Here is a 21,681-nt window from a genome sequence, read left to right on the forward strand (position 1 = left end):
GTTATGGACGGCGGCAATTCGGCGGTAAGCTGTTTTAAACAACTTTGGTGAAGAAATGTGGACGTAAACTTTAGGTGTGCTCAACTTTCAAGCAGCATGTGTGTGGAAACGTCCGTAAACAGTGCGGGGGTAAACGCGTCATCTGTATTAAAACGCTATGATTGGCCCGAAGCTGTCAGCACGGTCTGACGTCGTCCGTTCTAAATGCCGGTAATCCTATAATTTTCGTTCACACATAGCACTTACCGGTAAATTACTGGTAATCTTACAACCTGTCTTACTGGTAAATTGGGAGCACTGATTTACCGGAAAGGTTCTGTTCACACATGATCTGTTAACTGCAATTTACCAGTAAATTACCAGTAAAGACTGTATGGGCCCTATCTTGCACCCAGCGCAATTGACTTTGTCAGTGACGCATGTATCATTTCGTATTTTGCACTGGCGCACAGCGGGTTTTTCCCTCCACAGACGCACGTCGGCAAACTAGGGAATAAACTTGCGCTCCCTGGGCATTTCAGTGCAAAAAAGGAGGCGTGCTCCGGCGCAAACCACCTCTTATGCTATTTTGCAGTTTCAAAAAACAATTGCGCTACTAACCAAAAAAACCTAGTCTAAAGTCAGTGGCGCATTGCGCGTGGTCATTATGCTATTTTAAGGGTGCATGCTTGACCATAATGTATAGCGTGCACAACGCGCATTGCTTATCTAATCTACACAGATGCAACAGTTATTTTTGCAAATCATAAATTGTTACAATAAAAAATATAAGATAAGGGAAATCATTAAATCATAAATTGTTACAATAAAAAAATATTAATACATGAGATAAGGGAAATCATTGTGGTGAGCATTGTGGTTTTATTTATTTTGTGTGGCTGCGTTAAACAATTATCATGCAAATAACGATTAAAATATTTTCATAAGTTTGTTGTGTAGCTGTATTATGTTTATTTTATCTAAATAATAATTAAAATGTTTTCATAAGAAACCTTCATGTATGTGAACTTGATTTGTAAGTGTACTTTGGGGTTGAACCTTGCTTGCGTTTCTTGTGTCCGATTTCAAAGCCCCCAAAACCCTTTCAGCGGTGAGGGTGGACGCAGCGATGTCCTCCTGTGTGCCCGGCGTGCCCGATTTATGCTGGCAAGCTTGGGATCCCCCCGTCTCCTGACATCATTGTAGTGCTTGGCGCAGCTGATGAGACAATTGCGGCTATTTCCTCTCACGCCTGTTTAACCGACGCTGATTTGGGCGGGTTTCTCCCATCCCCATACAAAACAACTTCTCTGTCTTTGACTGCTCTTACAAGAGCGTCGGTCTCCTCGGCCGTGAACCGCTCCTGGCGTGCGCCTGTCAAATCCGTCATAATAATAGCAACCCGCCATGGAACTTGCGCCCTTGCGTTTATAGGGAATGTTGGATAGCGTTTTGATTGGTTTATTTGACGTTACGCCCAAACCACACCTATGAATAATGAACCTACTTCAGACCAACCCCTTATTGATTTGCGTCCGGCGCAAGACTTATTTCTCCCGCTGGGAAAATAGCAACAGCGCCCAAGATCCGCCCACAAACTCACTTGCGCTTTGTGCTTCGGACTTGCGTTTCAGATCGTTAAAATAGGGCCCTATGTGTGAAAGGGACTATTGTTTGAGATGCCTTTTTTATGACAACTACCTAGATAATATAACTTGTCATTAATCTGTTATAAACATGACATTTGTGATTAATTATCACACTTAAGAAACTATGTAGTATTATGGATTAACATTCCATTAAAGTCATGTGTCTGGTGTTGACATAGGCTGTCATGAAGCCATTATAATTGTGTCTGACCACTTTATACCAGTGATGTCATGATTATGAAGGTGTCATGTCAGTCTTCAAATAAAGTGTTACCAATACACTCTCAGACCGTGACTTTGAATTGTTTTTTCCAGAAGGTTTGTGCTGATATTGTAGGAGCAGTATGTGCTTTTCTTAGATGTTTTAGGAAGTGAACTGGGGGCTCTCTTTCCTCTGGTGATTCCAGATGTTAATTTCTCGTAATGTTACACTCTACACAAAGACTTTAAAAGTGTAATTTTCAACATAACGTTACACCTTTCTATTATAATTTTTTATGTAAACAGGCCCTTACATCCTATAAAAACATTTCAGTGCAAATATTGTACTATTGTATAAATATTGTATTTTTGTAATGTAAAGCCTATCTAAAGTACACAACAACATTTAACAGCCCAATTATACTTTTTCTTAATATATGTTAGATAATTCTTGAATGAAAACATGTGCAGAATTGACCCTTGGACCAGAACATCACAATTTATAGCTTGTTGCTTTAAGCTTGTGTCTTCTTGGAACAAAGTCTAGGGTGTGGTGGCTGTGCGAGTAAGACATGCTCCATTACTTATTTTTAAGGTCTGTTAGTGCTGAAAATCCTCCTTTTAAAATGTAAATGGAGAAGTAAAGATTACAAATGTAAAGTAAAGATTATAAAACCATCCATGAGGAAAAGTAATAATGGCTTTATTTCAGTAGAAGCGTAGAACCACATTTTGGCAGATTGTTTTTACTTTCATTGTTTCAAGAGTCGCCTGCCCATTCAGTCTTAATAATTACCGGTAAACAAAATTGGCCATCTTTCCTCAAAGGCAGCTTGAACCTGAAGCCGGGCTTAGGTCCCAAGTTCAAGTAACAGAACTGCACAGAGGAAAAATTGGGAAGAGGAGGGGTGACAGAAGAATTGCTGCTGTGCACAGACTGCCGCTTAGATGCTTTTAATGATGGCTGAGACAGGACTGAATGTTTAGGTTCCTACTGAACCAAAGTTTAAAGTGTACCCATTAAACTATGGTTGTGCAGTAAAAGAGTTTATTTTCATCATGGTGGATAATTCTGTATTTGTTTTCCAGAAGACTGCAGGGGTGATACTTGCAATGTCACAGTGTATGATTTGTGTGGTACATTTGAATTGAATTGAATTTGCAATGGATTCATGAAATTTTGTTTGATTGTGTTTTAGAAGTATGCTGCTACTTGAATGACAGCAATCCTATGTGATTGCGGATTGTAGAGAGAGACAGACAGTGGCCCAGTACAAAAGTGGAAACAATCAAGGTTCTCTGAATCGGCTCTTAATGGGCACAACACTCTATCAAGCTATTACGCAGCTATTAAATGCATTTGGTCAACTTTGTCCGGTACTCGGGACCTCTGTCCTACAGTATATAACCAGACTATTGTAAATTCACATAGTGGTCACAACCATCACAGTAACAAATTATTTATTTAAACCATTGGGTGCATTTCTGCTACTTTACGAAAGACTTTATTAAAGCTGTGCAGTTTTCACCAACATTTGAAAAGTTGCTGACGTGCTGTTATTGATAAGGCGTCAACCTTCACCTGTGCATGAAAAAATAAACAGTCGGCTTTCTCAGCGCATTTACCTTTGCTCTGTGTGAGGTTAAATACTGTTATCTTGTACTTTTTGTTGACACCCATTTCATTGTAAAAACATAGAATATAAATGAAAGTGAAAGCTTAATTCACTTGTTGTGAATATTTCTTATAAATATCTTAATGATTATAAAGTAACATCTTTCTCATTTAACTTTATTTACAAACCCCTTTTCCAGAAAAGAATGGGACACGGTGTAAAATGTAAATAAAATCAGAATGCAAACATTTGCAAATATGCCAATATTTAAAAAAAACACATCAAATGTTTAATCTGAGGAAAAATTTAGGTTTGATTGCTGCAACACATCAGGGCAGAAGCAACAAAAGGCTGGAAAAGTAAGTGTTATTAAAAAAGGAACAGCTGGTGGATTTTTTTTATTAATTGGGTTCATTGGCAGCAGGTAAATATGATAAGGTATGAAAAGAATATCTTATGGTGTTTTATCTATCTTAATTTTCAGAGGTCTAAGTAATTTTACATTATCAACATTACATTATCATTCTCATAAAGCCCAGAATACACTGCAGAATTTTTGCACTCTTATAAGACTGTACGATGATGACACGGAGGCTTTGACGGCTGTGTCACCAACCCAGTCTCACCCCATGGCGACAATATTTGACGACACTTGACCATGCGTCAACAGTTGACGCGGGGGGTGTGCCTTTCGCGTCATTTTTTGACGAGCTGGGGACTTCAATACTATTAAGTCCATTGCATTCTCTTTCCTATTTTCTTACCATTTTCGCGTCGGTTTACGGTTAGATTTACATAATGACATCCCTACCCAAACCTAACCCTAACCCCAACGCCAGGTGACAACTGTTTAATTTCGCGTACCTAATAGTATTGAAGTCCCCAGTTTGTCAAAAAATGACGCGAAAGGTATACCCTCCGCGTCAACTATTGACGCATGGTCAAGTGTCGTCAAATATTGACGCCATGGGATGAGGATGTGTTGGTGTCACACGTTATCGCAACGTCACCAGCAGTGCTTGACATTATCACCCGCCAATCTGCCAAATGCGGGTAGATTTCCACTGTGGTGGGTAAAACAGCCAATCTCACTAGCCACTTTGGCAGGTTGAATATAATTTTTGTTATTGTAGTTTTCTTAAAAGTTATGTGAAATTATGAACAATGGCACACTGCAAAACTACAACTCCCATGAGCACACCCTGCAGCCAGACCCGGCGTCAGACACAAATTCACGGACGGGCATTTCATTTTTTCAGGGGCGGGGGGGCACAAATGAGATCAACCTCACTGCAATAATATCATTAATTATGAATTAAATGGGCAAAAACTAAAAAGAACTGACATACGCAATACAACAGAGGAGGAGTCGTAAAGATTGTACCTAGCCTAGTGAAGCAGTCTAAAAACACACGTCGCAGGGCTCGACATCAACGCTTGTCCGCTTATCAGGGACAAGTGGATTTTTTAAAAGTCCAAGTGAAAGATAATTTTATTTTATTTCGACCAGACAAGTAGCCTAGTGTGATTAAAACGCCAATAACAATCACCAAAACACAATAATGATTCTGCATCCTTTTCTCAATGACGACCGAAGTGCATAATGTAATAACACTAAGTTAAACAAATAAGCGCAGCAAACACAAAGTGAGTTAACAGTGTGTTAACAAAGTGGTAAAAATTTGGAGTTTTTAATAACATGATACAGTTAAGCAGCATCACATCACAATTAAAAATGTAAAGATTTCATATGACAGTTCACTAAACAAGTAATTAATATTAAGTCACTTACATTTTAGACGCAATGTTGACTGTTTTTGTTGTTTCAGCAGCAAAAATAGTTCAATGATCATCACTGCAGAACCATAACGTGTCAGTCTCACTGCAACACTCATTCGTGTCTTAACGTTAAGCAGTGGCGCTATGCTTAGCAAACAACCAAACATTTCCGCGTTCACTATTGACAAACCAATCAAATACATTTAAAATATATATTTTTTTAAATCAGACTAAACACATTTTTATTTTATTGAGGAGTTTTATATATACAAAAAAAATAACTTAAAAAAAAAGTGCAAACAAGTAAGGACTGTTGGTTGGTGGGACATGGAGGTGGTGAACAGGTGAAGGGAGACCACATGCTCATCCAGGGCGGGACTGCCTGCACCCTGCGCAACGTACAGTAGGGGTTATTTACCATAGAGAGCTCGAGCACTGATGGATTTGCGAATGCACCGCACGGGACGCAGTTTGAGCGCATATACACACACACTTTGGGAAAGATAAAACAAATGTATGGAAGTGATTGAAGAGATTTAAAGTGCGTGCACACTCTTTGGGCAAGAGCGGAAAGAAATTCATAGCGCATTTATATGCACACATCCCAGTTTTGCCCGCAGTCAAAGAAAACCCGTGAGGGAGGTTCGCACATTGTGCAATAATAATGCCTTCTTGACATTTGTCAGTAAAAGTCTTAAATCACTTTTAACAGAAACCATGACCAAGCTTGTAAAATACAATCTGCATAAACAAGTTGACAGTAAAATTCATGAACGTGTCTCGACAGTATTTACTGCTGTTGTTAATTAATATTTAAAGTGCTTGTCGAGGATTTTTCAGTTTATCTTTTAAGTTAATCTTCTACACCCTGAATTGCTTCAGTTTTTATATATTTATTAGAAGTTAATCTATTTTTTGCCTTATCATGTTTTTCATGCACCTAAATATATGATGTGATCTATAATGATATACCAGCTAATAAATGTAGTCTTCATTTGGGTGGTCAATCTGCATTTGAAAGTCAATCTGCATCTAATCTAGCTAAATCACGTAAAATTACTCAAATTAAAGTCAAGTTTAATCATATAAAATGTATTGTACCATTAACAAAATTGTGGCCAGCAAACACACTGTGTTGATAATGCTGAATTTTTAACACTGTCAGAAAACTATTCTAGGCTATTGGACGCCAGACTGGGAAAACGGCCATCTTTGAACCTCTCTTACCGTACAACATAGGACCGCCAATGAGAGCCAAGATCACAGAAATCACGACGATTGTTTCACGATGACAATGTTTCATCTGGGACAGCCAAAAATCGTGCAGTGTACCCCGGGCTTTACACAGGGTCATCAGTCCCTCTTTCCTTTTTCTAGACATGGTACCCCTAGCAGAAAGAATTAGGCAGAGTCTTTAAATTGCTTATATCTTAATTAACGATAGGGTCCAAAGTGCACCCAAACAAAAAAACTGAAAGGTTTTTGACAGCCTTCTCTTATATTAAAAATGTACAAGCTCATACGTAATTTGATTTTGTACAATTCATGCACAATTGTGCGTATGCAATGTCCCTTATACGTACCATGTAGACAAATATGCAAAACTTGAAACATACTGTACCTTTATTTACATAACAATATCTTAAATAAAATACATACCCATAGTTACGAATTACAAATTACATCTTTTTCTGTGTGTCTCCATTAATCCAATGTTGGATAAATCTCCAACTTTTTTGATAAATTAATGATAATTAAATATTTACTTATCTCCTATTGTTATAGACACTGGGACAGTTTTTTTATGTTGCTCTATGTATTTTATAAACATTAAAGAAGCTGACAAGTCAGTCTTGTTTTGAATCTCATGTCCACAGCTGTACCCAGACACTATAGCACAGGGGTGGGCATCGAGGGCCGCAGTCCTGCAGAGTTTAGCTTCAACCTTAATCGAACACACCTGAATGTCATTTCCAAACAGTCCTTAAGACTTTAATTAGATTTTTCAGCTGTGTTTGATTAGGGTTGGAGCTAAACTCTGCAGGGACACTGGCCCTCAGGACCAGGAGTTGCCCACCCCTGCTATAGCAGGATGCACCTCGATGGTTTTAAATCTTCGTTGGATTAATGTGTTTGTTTGTTTCTAGTGTTTGTAGTATATGGTAAAATTCTTCATTCTGTAGCATATATCTTGTTTTTCTCGCTCTCTTCATTATTTGGTCATTTACATTTAACATAATAAACGTGACCTCATGGGATAAATGGGAAAAAATAGCTGCTTGAAAATGCCAAGCAGTACTGTAAAACTCAAATGAATAGGCTCATGATATGTGATATCTCGTCAATCAAGAGAAAACGCTTCCCCGCCAATGACGAGTATTTCCGTCTTTCCGCAATACTGCTATTATTCCGCAACTTTTCAAACCCGGAAGTATTGCCCTATGGCAAGCAGCTGCATGTCCGTGTCTGTTTTAAAGATCGCTCTGAATGGGATCTTTATGAAAAGTCCGTCAAAAAAATGGAATTATCTCTGCTTTTTGCTCAAAATGTGGTGTTTTTGCAGAAACCTACCCATATTCAAAAGCTGATTACAAAAGAACTACTGAAGGTAGGATGAAACGTTTTTTTTTTTTTTTTTTTGAAAGCAGAGGGTCTGTTCTTTCATTTGGTATATTGTATGTTTATATATTTGAAGAAGAACATTTTCTGGAAGGCATTAAACTTTTGTGAAAATCATGAAAAACGCTGGCGCTGGCTGGCAACTTTTTTTTAAAACGCTGGCGGTGAAAGAGTTAACTTGTGACTGGCATTGTTCCTTTACCCCCTGCTCTTTGCCTCCAACCCCCCACGTTTGTCACTATGCAACTACATAAATACACAGTGTACCTATGGCAACTATGTTAAAACTCTCTAGTGAATGTCCATCAGTCCAAGATGGTGTTGTTACCAGAAGCTTGTTACGTTTACGTTTGTAAAGTTTTAAATATGGATATTTCTCTTATAAAATTGCATGGATTACCCTCAGATGGACTTTATTTATCCCTCTGGAGCCGTGTGGATTACCTTTGTGAAGGATGAATCACATTATTTGTGTTTGAAATAAGTGGAACCCATTCTATCGATTATAAATTAGGGGTGGGAATCTTTTGGCACCTCAAAATTCGACTTGTATTGATTCTTGGGGTCACAATTCGATTAAGAAAAAATATTAAAAACCTTAAAATCTATTTTGTTTTCTTGAAGTTTAACTTATTATTAAGCATTAAATGCTATTTAAAGAGAAACTAAACACTAAACCAACTTTTTTTTAGTAATGATCTGTAAGAATAGGGCTTTATTAGTGCTGTTCATTGATTTGAGTAACTTTTTTGACATTTGGATAAAAAGTGTTTAAATGCTACAATATAGACGCTTTCATCGGACGCACGTGATACACGTCTGGATCCGAACTTTACTTCCGGTTTCGATTTTTTTAATGGTCTGACTAGTTGCTAAACTGATCTCTTGGACAAATGCCTCGTCGATAATAACAAATGTTTTGGTTTCCTAGGTAATCTATGTGATTTTTTTTGCTTGTTATATAAATAAACTAAGTTTACTACTTTGTTGTTATTTATTATTAGCGGAGTTTACCAGAAGATATGTGCGGATCGCGACAGCCGCTTGTTTATGTTGTTCCTGCTGAAACCGTCTATATGGTGTAAAAAGGTCTGACTGCTGCCCTCTTCAGGTTGAACGGTGGCTACTGCAGTTGAATTTTCCTGTTGGATGTTGTGGTACCGTGTGATGTAAGCGGTATGACCCTACGTAAGCAGGTTCAAGCTCACCACACCCTTGTTATGAGCTTATTTTGTCCCCTCTATCTCCGTTGGGGTCTGCCCACTTTTCTTGCATTTTTCAAATATTGCCAGTGAGTAGAGTCAGGCTCTGACCAGGGGTTTAGTTACTCTTTAAACTGACTGCAAAAATTAAACCAATGAGAGTGTTATGGGCAAGGCAGTCTTATGGCACATGTAAAAACTAGTTCATACAAAAATAAAATTCCTTAATACAAGAAAAATAAATGGTGGCAAATAAATGTTTTTTTTTTGCATAGACTATTCTTTTCTATTCATATTTAGTTAAATTAAGAAACAAAATTAATTAAAATTCAAATTAGTGGCTAGAATTGACTCTAAAGTACATGTAAACTTTTGAACTGAGGTTTCAGTTTACTTTACTGTTCATTAGACTGGGATGTTAAGATTCTTTAATAGAAACAGAAGCTGGTCTACATGTTCTGGAGACAGCGTGCTCCGCTGTGCAGTTACCATGTCCCAGGCAGTTGAGAAAATTATCTCTGCTGCAACCTTAGTACCAGGGATGCATAGATAATGCTTAGCCAACTTGGCCAAGAGAGGAAAGGCAATCTCATGGGACCCCCACCAGCTGAGGGTTTTTTCTAAACGGGATGGTTGTGGTGGTGGCTACCCAGTCTCCTGAAGATGCGTATAAATAGCACGAAGTGTAAAACTTTGGCGTGCATATGATACGACAGTCCTTTCCATTCCCTTAAACAGCGCATCTTTTTTTGGTAATTTTATTTATTGGTTTCTCAGTTTTTTTCTGTTTTTTAAACCATTTTCGTTGGGGTTTAGGGTTAGATTTGAGATTTGCTTAAGGAGGTTATTTAACATACAGGTTTCTCCATGTTTTTGTCCATATTTAAGCCATGGTCGCTTGGAGTTGGGGTTAGAGTTGGGGTTTGGGTTAGAATGTAGTTTTTATATAACAAAAAGTTGTTCTAACCCTAAACCCAAGCGAAAATGGTAAAAAAAAGGGAAAAAAATTGAGAAACCAATAAATAAAACGACAAAAAAAGATGCACCGTTTAAGTGAACGGGAAGGACTGGCGTATCATATGCACGCCAAAGTGGAATTTGGCGTATGTATTGCACGAGTTTTACACTTCGTGCTATTTATATGCATCTTCAGGAGACTGGGCTGGTGGTGGTGGTGGGGGGCTCCAGATATTTACTAATTTTCTCCTTAGCTCTGGCAGCAGATCTATGGACAACTCTGTCATTACTAGGGTCAATATATAATTGTGGGAGATTTTGAGTTTGAAATATTCTGGGAAAAAATATATTTATTTACAAAATATTATTATCTTCCCTGATAAATCATCCCTGAAATATTTTGTTTTTAGTAATTGCCAAGCTCAGGCATAATTGATTTCAGATATTTAGTTTTAAAAACAAGAAGTTTACTCATTATTTGGTCAACTATGTTACGGACAAAACCTATAAGTTGTAACTTTATGTAAATGGCAGACATTTAAAAAAATCATTACTCTTGGAAGAATATGTGTCTATTTAGCTACCTTTTCAATTAAAATACCCAATTAATTAAGAAAATACACATTTTGTTCAATTGAAACCCCAAATTTCAAGCACCCACTGAAGTAACCAGTCTGTATATTTTGTTTCCAAACTGCTTGATTCATGATAATTTTCTTGATTAAATTATGCTGAGGTATATATTTGACAGCTACTCAGTTTCTAAATATTTACTTTGAGATTAGGGAACCATTGAAATACATATATTTAAAAAAAAACATAATGGTAACTTAATTGACAGCCCAGTATCATAGTTGACAAAAGTAACATAGTTGACTGGACATGACAAAGTAGGATGATATATTTAACAAACACAATCAAAACTATATAAATTATTATATGTTAGCTAATATTTTATTGCATTTAATCAAGACCTGTTGAATATTTCATGACATAAAGGAGAAATACAGACGCACATCAGTTTACAAGGATCAATAACAACTTTATTAAAAAGCACATATATCATAAGCAAGAGATCCTAACATAGAAAACAACAACAACAAAAGTATCAAAAACAGCACTTGTAAACATTTTGAAAATCTTGTTTGTGGAATGAAATACAGTAGTGCATTGTATTGAACAAAAAATAATATTGCACTGCAATAAGTAACAATTATCAAATAGTATTTTATTCTGTTGGTTAACAAAATAAGTGTGCTGCATTGGATTAACATTTTAATAGTGCAAACAGTTAAAAAACCAGAACCCAAGTAAAACATTGGCATTCCCTCCAACTTACAGGCACCCATGAAACCGGCGGAGATAGAACACACTCCCCATTTTCTAACACCCTGTGTGTGTGTGTGTGTGTGTGTGTGTGTGTGTGTGTGTGTGTGTGTGTGTGTGTGTGTGTGCTTGACCGTGTGCTTGTGCCATGTTTGGTAGCGTGTGTGTGTGTGTTTGTCCTTAGCCATTAAGATATGATTTGGCAATATCTTCCCACACATCTCTTTTTATTTTAACATGACATGCTGTCACGTGCTGTTGGGCAGGAATCAACCTGAACACATCCTCAAATGGATACCAGAGCGCATCCTCTCGCATTGGCCAGAAGTAACAATTGTGTCCCACTCTGTGCATGCACTTAACATGAACATGTGTCTCACTCACTTCAACAATGGTTCCAGGGTAAACCTCATCGTCATATCTGATGACACACCACTGACCAACAATGTCATCTCTATCCCACTGTACTTCAAGGTCTGGTTGTTCTTGGTGCAATGCAGGAACAGCTGAGTTAACTTTGAAGTCGAAGGCCTGAGCTTGGTAACATTGACATTGCAGAATCTGCCTTGTTGAACACAAGCAGCTCACATCACAGTATGTCAGTTTCCCTGGTGCTTGCGTGATGACCTGGTGAATCTGCATAGTGCATTGTACAGCGGGGAGTTGTTGTGGCATCTGCTGTATGGCCTTTTCCACTGTAGCCTCTTCAATGTAGAAGATCTTGACAGCTGTATTGGTGTTTACCAATGCATTGAAAATATGTTTAGCAGTGGAAATGTCTTCACCTTGGCTCACCAATCTGTCAGCTGTTCTCTTCAGAAGGCCTCCTACCCCATCGGGGGCACCCTTCCAATGGCTGGCCTCAAAAAAGTTCCAAGTGCCCGCAGTAAAGCCCTGGTTGTACAATTCAGTTGTCAACATGTATAAGAACATTTTCATGAATGTCAACTATGTTACTCTTTGTCAACTAAGTTACCTTTGCAGAGTCACATAGGTGACTGGTAACCTAGTTGACATTTTTGCTGATTTTAGGGATAAAATCAAAATGGTGGCCTAGCACCAGACACCGTATGGCATTTTACGGAGAGGTTCTTCTAAATATTATATGTGCAACTGAGTGGAATTGAAATTTAAAGTTATTTATGAATTCATTGTACATATAATAAGTACACATTTGCCCTAAGCACTACTTTAGGTGAAATAACTGAAAATGTGGAGGGAGAACATACCTTGTAGTCTTGCTAGTTTTCTCTTCAGGAGGAAATTACATCATGTGGAGCAGGTCATGTGATTTGGAAAACACACTCTTCCTTGAGGGTTGTGTGTTTGCTATGGGTAACTTAGATGACAGCGACTTCTAGGACATATATTCAATTTGTCAATTTCTATTGAAAATGTGACATATTGCCCAAAAAGACACATTGTTCACAATTACTTCAACTTAATGTAAATAATATAATTAAAACAGTTTTTAAATAAGTTATAAGGTAATAAGATTGTGGTTGTAATTCATTTCGGACGGTTATTTAGTTGACATTTTAGGGATATCTAGTAAATTTGTATAAATAAATGATTATTTCCATAATAATTAACTATGGAATTTGTAAAGACAAGAACACTGAAGACTTTTAAATTTTTATTTTAATAAGCATGTTTGCGAGATAAATCTCATGGACATGAAAACTCCCTCAATTATATATTGACCCACTAAATGTCTTGCGCAATAGATTCACTAAGGCAGATGTTTTCGGGGCAGGGCCTTCATTTGGGATATCTGGTTTCTTAGCAGGGTCCCTCAAGGTCACTATTCTGACGTAAAAGAGCACAGAAAACAGTCAGCAAAATCCCATATTTGATTTCATTGCATTCCAAATTCAGTGTTTATTTGTGTTTTAACTAGATTCTCTTTCCCCAAGATAAACTTTGATGCACAAAACACACACACACAATGTATGGTAGTTTGTGCTTATGAAATTTGTATTTTAAGTTTTTAAATCTTAAATATAGTTCTACATTTAATAAGTAAGTCAAGTGCTGCAGCCTCAGCAATAACTTTGGAGTATATGTATTGTTTTTCATCTCTGGAGAGGAAAGGCAGATCTACAAAATCTGGGGTCGAGGGTTAAGGCTGTTAGAAGAACCTTCTCTACCACACTTGTGTATCTCTTGGCCAGATCTTCATGGATAGCCTGTTTAACTTCCTGGACGATTGGTGCATCATTAACACAAAAATCTGCTTCTGTGTCATGGAGTAGCTGTGCATTGCTCAAGGAATCGATCCACCATTTCAAATGGTAATCGCTTTCCCATCTGGAGCAACATCTGTCTTCAATTTGTGTGATAGCAGCCCCAGAAGTCTCTGTTACTCCACCAAGGCATGATTTGCAGTAAGCTGCGCTGAAAAAATCAAGTGATTTTTCCAAATCCTTCCCATCAGCAGTGATAAAAAAGGCACCTGCAGAGGTCGCTGTGTAGCAAGGTTGATGGTTTGATTGAAACATCTACTGTGTGCAAAGTGCCAAGCTGTGTAGTAGCAATCATGCATTAGCAGCGTTATTTGTAACTATTAGCAGGTTGATGGCTGTGAGCTACCATTTCCGTGCAACAGCCTGAAACTAGTGATAGATATTTGCAGCTGTGTGGTTTTCATTCATTACTCTTGTTTGCAGAACACTAAACACAGACTGCAGTCGTTTGTGACTGCACGGTAAAGGTGAAAAACATGTTACTGAGTTAACTGAGTTACCTTAGATGTCCAGGCATCAAATAACTGGTGCAAAGTGTTGGGTTGACAGGGACCTTTGTAATTGCTACTGGAGATTTTTGTTCTGCATCTTATACCTCTGGATGGTGGCATTCAATGTGAGTCCTTATGTTTGTAGTGGTCCCAAAATACTTCACCTTCACTTTACAAAGCTTGCATATTGCACACGTTTTGTCAAGCTCCTTATTACCCTGCTGCTTATAAAATCCAAAGTATTTCCAAATACTCCCTCCCTAAAAATGGGGCAGGATGTATTGTTTTCCTCGCCCATTGCTGTTGCTGTACTCATGACTGCACTCAAGGTCCTTCATATACACAAAAAAGTGCAGCTGATGTAACATCCTGTCTGTCATATTAATCTTTGTTTACTTGAGGTTAAAGTGTAATAAATGTCAGCATACTGACCTTGTCCAGTGGTGATCTATGTGGGAAGACAATATGAATACTGGCACTAAAGCCTCTCTCTGATGGCACGCTGGTTGCTGGGATGCAAAGATGCTTTATGGCAACCCTCGCAAGGTGAGGCATCTCGGATGCATGGCCACTACACTACACCAATGGATCCTCTTCTGCTGGAACTGGTGGCAAAGACAGGTAAGCTTTGATTTCCTCCTGTACTCTAGATTCTAGAGTGGTTGGAGTCAGATCTTTACCTTTTTGCTCCCTTGAAGGAATCTTTCTCAGCAACCCAGCCAGACCTTTTCCCACTGATGCTGCTGTGGGGTGCTTGTGGTGGTGGTGGAGGTGTTGCTGCTGGATGGGGAACTTTGTGACTTGTGTGTCTGCCAGCTTCACAGCCTCTTGGACACAGCTCTCAGTGACATTAAGTCTTGAAGCATCAGACTTAGAGGGTTTTTTGAAGGGAGGGTTAATGAAACAAGCAATTTTCATAATTTTCTTTGTGTTCTCTGTGTATCTGCTGCTGAGGTTGTCTTGTTATTTTTCATCACTTTGGTAAGTGGTGTATCTGTATCATTTTCCAAAAGAGCATCACAATTGATGTGGTCCAGGACAGGCTTGATGGCTGACAGTGTTTTTGAGGTAAGTGCATCTGTTAACCTGCTCAGTGGTTTGAGGAGCTGGCACAGATGTTCCATGACAGTTATTTCCGTATCCCTGGGCATTAGATGCCATTTTCCTCTTTCTCTAGCCAGTGTTGCACAGACTGGTTGCTGTTGACTGAGGAAACGATCAACCATCTTGTAAGTAAATCTCCATTGGGTCACCACATCATGTATCAAAGCCTTCTGTGGCATCTTAAGGGCAGCTTGATTTTTCTTTAGTCCTTGCCTTATCTTGTAGCTCTGTAAGAAGCCTTGGACCAAATGATAACATGCTTGACTGCTGTTTTAACTTGTTGAATTTTCAAAGCTTTTGAGATAGCCAAGTTAAAATTTTAACCGAACTCTTCAGAAGCCTTTCTTATGTTTGTTGCATTGTCCGTGATTATGCAGACAAGGTCTTTTTTGTTGATGCCCTATTCTTCCAGCATATCTTCAAAAAACTTGCTTATGTTGTGAGCTGAGTGATCTTCTGGAAAATATTGTGTTTTGAGGCAGTTTGATTCCAGTTGCCAGTCTGGGGTGAGGTAATGGATAGTAAAGCTTATGTTGGGTTGACTGCCCTCACTTTCACTATTCCAGAGGTCAGTAGAAGTAGCAAACCATGTTCCTTGAGCATTTTTTTTTTACAATAGCAGCTTTAACCTTGTTGTACAGGTTTGGTATTTCAGTCTTGGAAAAAATGTCCATGATGGTACTGTGTAGTCTGGCACAGTAACATCAGATTCAGAAAGCCAGACTCTCAACAATTTGAAACACCATAATGTCCTTTGCAATGAAATATGAATCCACCCTTTAACTCTTTCCCCACCAGCATTTTTTTAAAGTTGCCAGCGGCAACATTTTTCATGATTTTCACAAAAGTTTAATGCCTTCCAAAAAACGTTTCTCTTTAAATGTATGAACATACAATTGTCAGGGTAAGAAACACAAACACAGATCCAAATACAGATATTAGTTTTTATTTTGCACAATAAGGAGAGAGAGAGGAGAATGCTGAAAGAGATCCACTGCTTGGTGACAGGGTGAGAGTTCCACTGCTATATAGAAGGATGTGTTCCGCTGCTTGGTGACAGGGTGAAAGTTCTGCCGGGCAAAACCCACTGCTTAGAGTCTAGACGAGATGTCCGCTGAACGTAGACAGGGTGAAGTTTTCACTGCACAAAGACAGAGTGAAGATTCCGTGATGCGATGACAAGATGTGGCCTCCGCTGAATGTAGACTGAGAGAGGCTCTGATGATTCTGCTTGTACGAAGACAGGGTGATGTTTCCACTGTACAATGACAGGTTGATGATATCTCTGTACGGAGACAGGGTGTGATGATGACAGCAAAGCAGTCTGTTTCTTCTTCAAAAATACAAAATTTTGTAGATGGAGTAATTCCATTTTTGTCAAGGACTTTTGATCGAGATCAGATTCAGAGCGATCCTCAAAACATACAAGGAGTTTGAGCTGTTTGCCCTAGAGCTAAATTTCCGGGTTTTATAAGTTGCGTAAGAGCACCACATGGTGTATAATAGGGGTATTAAGGATGGCCGGAAAATCTTGTCAATGGCAAGAAAAGAGTTAAATGCTTGTTCCATCATCTGATTTACCACTCTAGGTAAGGAGGAAGTTGAGGGACCAGAAGAATCACTGGGTTTGGCTGTTGCACGCCCACTCTCTAAACAAGGGAATAGCAAATGTATTATTATTGTTGTTGTAATATTGTTCTCTGGACGATTGTTTTGTAATTTGTACACTGTCTAAAATGGATTTATAAATTGTAAATTTGACCCGTCATCAAGTCAGTAGCGCCATTGTGGCTGACCGACCTTGAGTTGACCGCAGTCGGTGGTGCTCCTGTCAACATTGCCAACATCTCCCAGAGTATCACTGTCATGATTTTCAGTGTGTTTAACTGTTGTAATATTTAATAATTGCATGCCAATCCATGACAAATGCTATATTATAACATAATAAATAATAATAATCACTGGAAGCCACAACTATGACAAAAATTACATTACTGTACATATAGATTAATTTACCTATAGACTTATTAATTCCTATGTTGTTTAACTGTTTTATTATTGATTATTATTATTACTTTTTTATTATTTAGTTTTATTTAAAGTGCCAATATTATGAAAAACTCACTTTTTCTAGGTTTTGGGGTGTTCATTTGTGTCTCTGATGCTCCCACACGCATACAAACTTGGAAAAAAATCCATCCATGCTGTTTTGAGTGAGATACAGGTTTCTGAATGTCCTCTGCCTTGAGTCTCAGATTACACGGTTTCAAACTCAGCTCCGTTGTTACATAACTAACCGTTTCGTCACATTCAGTTTGAATTTTCCCGCCCACCACCCCACTCACTTGATACCCTGTGCTGTCATCATGTCTCACGGAAATAACAGCAATTTGGATATTATGGATTATACTCCCGCCTACTTTTAAAAACAAAGTTTTAACGCGTGGTTATTGGAACCCGGAGTAATCTTATATACAGTGTGTTACAGAAATGTGATGTAAACAACAGACTATCACAGACTATAACAGACGGTCACTATGTATCTATATATGTATCTATATTTCGCGGGTTATATGCATTTGTGGACAAAAATGGTCATTGAATGTATTTTATTGGACTTTCATGGATCATTCACACATCTGAAACAGACTAGATTCGATTTGCGATCGTTGTATCAACAAAAAAGGTAAGAAGTCACGTTATATTTTGCATGTTGTGATCTTCTGTCACAAAATACTACATTAGAGCATCTATATCTCAAAACAGAGATCATACATTGATGCTAATCCCGTAAATTATACCTTTTAAATGTATAGTGATGTTAAAATTGTTTGAAGTTAGTAGTGGGGCGTGATCAAAGGAGCAGCAGCTCATAAATATGTAATGACTAGCTCAAAACGGCACAATCTGAAATGCCCTGAAACAGAGGCTCCTAGAGATGGGTAACAATCTTTTCCTACAAGCTATTTCGAGCAAACAACTTTTGAAACATGCTTTACGGAACTCATACACCTATTTAACTTGTGGAAAAGCAGTCATAAGCAGAGGTGGGTAGTAACGAATTACATTTACTTCGTTACATTTACTTGAGTACATTTTTTGGGTAACTAGTCCTTTTAGAGTAAATTTAAGGATGGGTACTTTTTACTCTTACTCAAGTACATTTCTAGTGAAAAAACTGTACTTTTACTTCGCTACATTTGCCGGTGTTACTGCGCTACTTTCAAATGGTAATAATTAATGAATTATATATATATATATATATATATATATATATATATATATATATATATATATATATATATTTAAAGTTTATAGGGCGTGTTCGAAAGTTTCGCGAGGCAGGCTGCGTCACCCTTTAGCGCGCGCGACCGCGTGTAGATGATAGGAGAAGCAGATGATGGCGCGTGTGCGTTGTGCGAGATTTTGGAGGCAGATCATGCGTGGCTTCAAGTTCCAAGTTTGGTCTATGTTTTCACTCCAAGAGGTCAAAAAGAATAGTTTCATTATGTGATGCATGCTTTGTTAAACGAGCTGACATCTCAGCGTACAGGAATTCAAGATCCAACCTGAAGTGGTAAGTGTCAGTAATGTCTATTTGAACACTATTATGTGACACACTGTCCGAGTTTTTTTTGCCATATGCACTCTTGTGCAAGCGAAGACAAAACCTAGTATAAGTTAAACCATACAAACAGCACGTTCACATATCATTTCTTTTAAAAAACTATACAGCATAATGTAAGGACATCTTGCATTTATATACAAATCCGGACACCTCACTAATGTGTAGAAAATACATTCAAATAAAAACGGTATTGTATTTTATTTAAATCCTTCCGTAAGAATGAATAAAAATAAAAGAATAAAGTTTGATTTTAAAGAAACATGTATTATATATTATAATGTAGAGTTGATTTGCACAAACAGATAAGTTCCATATGAAATTCTAAAATGATAATTTTTATTAAGCTCCTGTTTATGATCAGGAATTGCACTTTAATGGCAATGAAAAAAACCTATTCATATAAAAACATGATAACAAACAGACACACACGTTCTTTTTTGTTAACTGTTTGCATGTTTAAAGGCAGACGCTGACAAGTTTGTGTTGTGAACATGAAAATAAATACAGAGTTAACCGTCAGAAAACATCTGTGTGTGTGTTTGAGATTTTCTCTCAAATGACACGTTATGTGATTTTAATGTACCCATTGCAGGACTGAGATAGGCTGCTTTACTTGTATATAAGCAGAACAATGAGACTTTTAAGTAGAAGTTTGTAAAACCCTCCAAGTAGTCTGAAATTCAGTGCTTTTGCGCTACTTCTTTATCAGATCGGAAGTAACAAGTTAACTATCTACTTGAGTAGTTTTTTCATCTAATACTTTTTTACTCTTACCTCAAGTAAATAATTAGATTTGATACTTTTACTTTTACCTGAGTACATTTTTGTATAAGTACTTGTACTTTACTTGAGTACAGATTTTGGGTACTCTGGTCATAAGATGGGCACTTTAATAAGTGACCCTGTCCCGTGAGCGTGACACCTGAGTTTACTTCAATATTTTGCATGCAAATTTTTATCTATCACGACAAACTATGTATCATTGGAAAGGTCTAAGCCTCTAGAATATATATTTCAACAGTGTTTTATAAAATAAATGATGTAGGGAGAGTAATTGATTAATTTATGAAAAGAGTGTGCCTCAAAACATTTATTTCCTGCTAAATGTCACTGTTCCGCCAGCCGGACGCCTACATTGAATTTGTGTTTCGCATGAGAATTCTTATCCAATCATGACAAACTATATATTGTTTGAAAGCTTTAAGAGTGTAGTTTTCATTTATCATCAGGATTTTGGGAAAGGAATGACATAGTGAGAGCCATTTTCTAAAATGCCATAGGTCCACAGGTGGGCCTACTTTGTTATTATATATTTGTAACACTAATCCCCTTTCCCAAAACCTAAAACTATATATCAAAGGAAAGCTCTAAGAATGTAATTTACATATTTCAAATCCTTTTTGCAAAAATAATAATGCAGTTACAGTAATTTATTAATTTGTGACTAGATAATGCAGCAAAACACCTAGTGGACATTGTTGGTAACCACTATTTTAGTGATTTTAACTTATAATTTAGATCAGAACTACTTGAGATTTATGGTTACGTTATTACATTTCTGAAACGTTTACATTTTTATAATTTTATTTATAAAATTAATATGATTGAATTATTTTTTTCTTAAAAAACTTTTAGGGCCCTATTTTAACAATCTAAGCGCATTGTCTAAAGCGCACAGCGCAACGTCTAAATGGGCGTGTCCGAATCCACTTTTGCTAATTTAACGACGGGAAAAATGGTTTGTGCGCCGAGCGCATGGTCGAAAAGGGTTGGTCCTATTGTAATGAGAGTATTTTGGGCATAATGTGCAATAAACCAATGAGAGTCTCAGCTCTCATCCCCTTTAAAAGCCTGATGCGCTGGCACTATGTCTAATCCCTATTTAGATGACGGACTTTGTAAACTGAAAAACTAAGCGGAGGAAGAAGATCCCCAGTTTAAGATTAATGTTAAATAATTGTGTTGTTTTTCACTTGTATTGAAATTGTTATTTTTTATTAAAACCTTTAAAAATCGTTTTCTTTTAGTCATGGAAGTAAAAAAGTAGGCTTGTAATTGCCTTAAATGTATGGCTATCCAATATCATCTAAAATAATTTACAAGTATGTAAGATAAGGTTTGTACTTTAAAAATACTTTATTTGTAACAAACAGGAGATAAAAAATTTACAAGCGGCTCTCCGCACGTTCGTTTCAGCACTTGGACAGCGTTTTTTTAAGCAAAGAGGGTTTTTTTTAAGCATTACTTAAAAATGTTTCTCATCTCACCATATCCACAGGTACAGACTCATCATATACAATAAATCCGTGAGGTATCATTTAAAAAAACATTTAAAAACAGATGCATTTGTTTAAAGCAAAGCATTTATTTACTAACCAGGCTACAGGTGAAGCAGCTCTTTGCGCCTTCTAACGTCTCATAATTAGTCCTCATTTATGTCCAAGAGACTCAATAATAATCTTTTACATTCAATCCTTTAATCTTTCATATTTAAAAGCGTTTTTGTGCTGCTGCGCATTCATGCACTTTGTGATAAGCAAACCCGCGTTGTCCTCCCGTTTATAGGCGCATATTACTAATGCGCTTTTTAAATAACAAAAAAAATATTGCGCCATTGACTTTAGACCAGGTTTTTGTTGGTCAATGGTGTAGTCTATTTTAGTTGCCTCAAAATAGCAACGCGCCAACAATGCGCCTGAACACACCTTGTTTTCAGACCAGAACGCCCATGGGAGCAAAAGGGGGCGCAAATGCATTTGCTATTTAAACAACGTGGCGCTAAACGTGAAAATTATAATTGCGCAGGGTGGAAACTAGCAAAAGACAGTTGCGTCGCGCATTGCGCTGCATTGCGCCAGGTGTAAGATAGAGCCCTACTGATTGC

The sequence above is a fragment of the Misgurnus anguillicaudatus genome, chromosome 5 (assembly GCF_027580225.2).
Source record: "Misgurnus anguillicaudatus chromosome 5, ASM2758022v2, whole genome shotgun sequence".
In the NCBI taxonomy this organism is placed as follows: domain Eukaryota; kingdom Metazoa; phylum Chordata; class Actinopteri; order Cypriniformes; family Cobitidae; genus Misgurnus; species Misgurnus anguillicaudatus.